Genomic DNA, 5,357 nt, shown 5'->3' on the forward strand with positions numbered 1-5,357 from the left:
TTGGAGAAGTGGAGCCCCTGCCCCCCGGGCATGCTCAGCAGAGAGGAGATGGCGCTGAGGGGCTTAGCTTTCTGAGCCCTGCTCAGGCTCGGGGAGGAGCGATAGGCCGCTTGCCTCTGACCTCAAAGCTTCTTTAATGGGGGCTCCATGGCCCAGGGCTGCTGCACCTGCCTGTTCCCATTCTGTCCCCCACCCTGGGAGGCTGTGGACTGAAAGAGGCTGAGAGAGACTGGGGTCCTGGGCCCACCACAGGCCTGGCTCCCCACCGGTGGCTGCCACTCACTTTGTCAAAAGGGTGGCCTTAGAGAGCCTTTGGATTGCTAGAAAAGGAAATGTTGGAAAGCACAGGATGGTGGGGGTGGGTGAGGTCCCTGAGGCAAAAAGGCCATTGATTGTGACCGGCTTGACCCCAAGCCAGACTCCTGGAGCAGTGCTATGTGTACTTGCCCAGAATCCTGCCTTCTTTGTCGTCAATAAAGCCTACCCCTTTGTGACCTAAACTCTGGGCTGTTCTTCTGGTGGGCAGGGAGGGCAAGGGCTGGTCGCTGCCAGCCCACATTTCAGAGGCTCCAGGGACCCTAGCTGGGAGGCCAGGAAAGGGACCTGGGGTTGGTCCTCTTCCGCTGTTCAGGGACACTTCCCTTCTCTGCCTCCGGTAGCCCAGCCCTGCCAGCCTATCTGACTGGCTCGATTGGGCGCTCATCAGGCTTACAGCCCTGAGCCCTGCCTCCACTCCCAGGGATCTGCTGGAAGGCTGAGGTGCTCAAGGAAAGAGGCAGGGACGTCACTGGACGTCACATGTCCAATGTGGCGACTGGAGCATTAGCTCTCAAAACAAGTGCTTTCGTTCACACCCTGGCTCGAGTTCTCAGCCTTCATCTAACGTAACCTCTCTGTGCTTCAGTTGCCTCATCTATAAAGTGGGGCTACTAATAGTACCGACCTCATAGAATTGCTTTGGGAGTAAATGAAGAGCACAAGTCAAATGCTTGAGTGCCTCGTCCATAGTAAGTGCTCAATAAATGTTAACAGTTGAGACTGCTGTTGAATCAGCTACATGATGAGACAACTGAGCAAGTGGATGCCAAGAGAGAAAGTGCTATTATGTGTCCCCTAGTGAGGAGTTTCTCTGCCTGAACTTACCTTCTACACTGTTTCCCCATCCAGCTCAGACCCTGATGACAGGGGCTGTGGCAGCACCTATTACCTATTTCTCTATCTCAACCCTCTGGACTCCATCCACCATGTGGCCACCAGAGTAGTCTTATTAAAAGACTTCATTCTTTCCAATGTCAAGTACCTCCAGTCGTTCCCCATTACCTTCTGGTCAAGGCTAGACACATAACCAGTCGTTTCAGGCTTTGCCTGACTTCTAGTCATTATAGCCTACTGTTCTCTGGCCAGGACCCTATGTAACCGCCCACCACCCTGGCAGCCTCAATATCCCCTCCCTGCATACAGCATTGATCTTCCTACCTCTGAGCTTTAGATGATGTTATTCCCTTTGCCTGGACTGTCCAGGCCTCATCTCTCCCTGTGGAAATCTATAAAAGTCCAAGCCACCATGATGCCTCCTTGAAGCCTCCCGATTCCTCTAGAAAGTGATGGTCCTGTCCCTTCCTCTGCGCTTGTGGGCATTCTACTTTTGCCAGTGTTTGTGGGTCTGTCTCCCCATTCCCAAGTCCATGGCTCCTTGAGGTCAGGGACTGTGCCTGATTGAGCACTGTGACTGTCTTTCAGTAAGTGCTGAATGAGTGAATGATGAATAATGTACAGGACAAGTCAAGGTCAGTGGTGCAGTGTGAGGCCTGTAGAGGGCTTTGGTTGCATCAGTGAGAGTTTGTCCCAGACTATTCCAGAGGCAGGGCTGAAGGACTAAGGAGCTGCTGGTTCAGGCTCTAAGATGCCCCATCCCTGTACCCACAGAAACACACCCTGCCCCCCATCCAAAAGCTGATTTTTTGCTGTGCTGACTTGTTTCTGGTTTAGAGGAAGGAGATGAGAAAGCTGTTCAAAGTTGGCCCAGGGTTCTGGGGACAGTACCTGGTTCTTAGTCTAAAGACTCAGTTTACCTGTCTTCAAGAACAGAGGAGGAGGTCAGACTCACTAATGAGAAGCATCTGGGCAGCACCTTCCTTGGGGACCATTCAGAGTAACCTTCCTCCACTCCTTCATACACCTTTAAACAGTTGCTGCTACTGCTACTGCTAAGTCGCTTCAGTCGTGTCCGACTCTGTGCGACCCCATAGATGGCAGCCCGCCAGGCTCCTCCGTCCCTGGGATTCTCCAGGCAAGAATACTGGAGTGGGTTGCCATTTCCTTCTCCAATGCATGAAAGTGAAGTTGCTCAGTCGTGTCCGACTCTTAGCGACCCCATGGACTACAGCCTACCAGGCTCCTCCATCCATGGGATTTTCCAGGCAAGAGTAAACAGCTGGTGATGGTGAAATGGCAGAACTGAGGGCTTAGTGCCACCTGCTGGCCACAGAAAAGACCCACTTGATCCCAGAAAATCAGAATCACTGCTGCCGCTGCTGCTGCTAAGTCACTACATTCGTGTTCGGCTCTGTACGACACCATAGACGGCAGCCCACTAGGCTCCCCCGTCCCTGGGATTCTCCAGGCAAGAACAGTGGAGTGGGGTCCCATTGCCTTCTCCTAGTCCTGGGCTTTTCACGTTGTAAGATCCCTAGCATTTAGGCTTAACTCAGGGAAAAGCTGAAAAGCTCCAGGCATGGAAGGAGCAGCTGGACCAGACCTCCTTTGATCACCCCACAGATGTTCTTGTCCTCTAACAGTGCTCCCATCCTCTGGGGCCACCCATCTCTTTAAGGCACTTGTCTAACTATAGACAGAAGAGCTCCCCTAACCTCCCCTCAGCCTAGCAGGAAATTCTTTGAGAATTGTTTCTGATATTCTGCCTCCAGGGCATCATGTGATGGAGCAGTCTAAGCTCGTCCACACCCCATGTGCAGATCCCCCAGAAAGGTGTGTCTCATGTCACCGTGGTCCAGTGCTGAGGAAGGCGCTCTTCTCCCAATTTTCAGATAAGGAAATAGGATTGGACTTGGGGGTCACTTGCTAAGACCATACAGCTAGTAAGTGGCAGGTCCAGTATTTGGCCCTGAGTCTATCTCACACCAAAGCTCTCTCCCTTCCCACTGCTGCAGGATCCCAGTGACCTGAGCATCACCTTTTACTAGGGGTGCCACCTTGCTCTTGGTTGTCAAAAACCACCACTGGCAGACGGATGTCTCTGGATCAAGAACAAGAGGGAAAGTGTAACTCAGGAAAGTCCCAGATTTGAGACTGATGCAGACTCATCTGTAAGTGACAGCCCAGATCATGTCCAAACACCAAAGGAGCCAGAGGGACTGCTACTGAGTCCAAGCTCATATTGCTCGCCACATGAGAGGCCGATAAATCAAGAGACGAGTTCTTGGGGCAAGGAATAGCGACTTTATTTAGAAAATCAGTAGCCCAGGAAGATGGTGGACTCATGCCCCTCAGAACCATCTTGTAAGTTAGAATTCAGGCAACGGGAGGAAGTAAAAATCAAACATCTTTACTTGTTCTGGTCATCCTCCAGAGATGTGTTCATTGGTTCCTTTCTGCAGTCATTCATAGGTCATCAGGATGTTTCCTTTGAGCTGAACAAAGGTATTTTAGCTCAATACTCGTTACTTGGAAGGCAGGCTTCCCAGGGATGGGCCATTATGTATAATTCAACCTTACAGGCAACAGCCCTTTATTGGTTAACTTGTAATAGAATACAAAGTTTCTTCCCTATTACAGGACCTCACTGACACTTTTTCCCACTGGTGTCTATGAAGAACCCTCCATCTTCTGCCTTCTTTATGTGGACTGGGGTCCCTACCTTGCAGGCTCCCCCAACTCCAGCCAGTCAGGCGGCAGTGCAGACTGACATTGCACATCTGCCATCCCTGTCTCCCAACTCACACAGGTGTTGTGACATGTGTCCTGGGTCTCAGTCCTGAGCTCAGCAGAGAAGGGAAGCCAAGCCACCCTCTTCCAGTAGTGAAACTGAACTGCTAGGCTGGAGAAACTAGCCTACTAAGACATTCTGGAAAACTGCTCAGGCCTAATGCCTCTGGGTTTGGCATCTCCAGCCAGTCACCACACAGCCCACATGTGGCCCACCTAGGTGGCCCTCTGGTCTTTCTGCTGGGGAGGACTCAGCCAGCTTCTATGAACCCACTCTCCTCATGTATCATCCTCAGCTCTGTCCTGCTCTTGAGTTCCTCTCCAACGTCTTTTCTTAGGGAGAACTTTCCTAGAGTGCTTGCTGCAAAGAGTAGCTCTGGCTCCCCATACATCTCTGGGTTCACCTCTGAGGTCTCCCCAGGGCCAGTGTCAGACACCTTATTGTACTAAGACATGCAGAAGACCTGGAGGAAGAAGACATGAATGCTGCTGACCCCAGATTAGGGTAGGCTTGAATAACAACAGATCTGTTCCAACTTGAAAGGAGTTGGGGAAAGACCAAACGATGGGATTAGAGTCAGAACTGGGTTCCAGAGGGTGGGCTTGTTGCATTAGAACCTAGAGTATTGGTGTCTCACTGTATCCTGCTGACTATACCAGCTGTCTTGCGTATCTCATTGTATGCACTGTTTGCTGAACCCAGGGTAGGTGAGGCGTGAACCAAGAGGCTGGAAGGAGATGCAAGGAGCCATAGGAACTGCAGACACATTTATTCTCTCCTGACTGGCACAGCACCAATGACACCAGCCATAACATAACTTTAACATAGCTGTAATGTAGCCTTAATGCAGCCTCCAGGGCTTTTCAGGCGGAGCTTATATATACTTGCAGAACAAAAACAGCCTGTGGCCAAGAAGTACGTCGTGACATGTATGCATAGTGCTATAAATGATCTCAGCTCTTACATATTATTATTTACCAAACGTGTAAGAGCGAGAAACCGTGGAACAAGAGAAAGCCTGACTACTGCCACCACCAATTGCTCTTTCTCTACAATTGGCATCCTCGCTGCCAGGTCCACCTGCCTGGGGCATCGTATATCTTCATCTACCTACACTCTACTCTATTTCCACTCTGGAGTGATGTGAAAGGCAGGCCACCTACACTGGCCACCTTGGGTACAGGAGTGTAAACTTCTGTCTTTCCCCTGTCCTTAGGTCCTTCCAGGCATTGATGCCAATAGTTGAAGCAGTGATACAAAGTGCATATGCAACTGCACAATTCATTACAGAACCCTGCTTCTACGCACTCTGACTTCACTTGACCAATTCCAGTTTTTCTCACTATGCCACTGTTACTGGGGAAGAGAAGATAAATAAATACAGGATAAATCAGTACATTTATTTATAATC

This window comes from Bison bison, unplaced genomic scaffold (assembly GCF_000754665.1).
Source record: "Bison bison bison isolate TAMUID 2011002044 unplaced genomic scaffold, Bison_UMD1.0 scf7180017864518, whole genome shotgun sequence".
Classification (NCBI taxonomy): domain Eukaryota; kingdom Metazoa; phylum Chordata; class Mammalia; order Artiodactyla; family Bovidae; genus Bison; species Bison bison.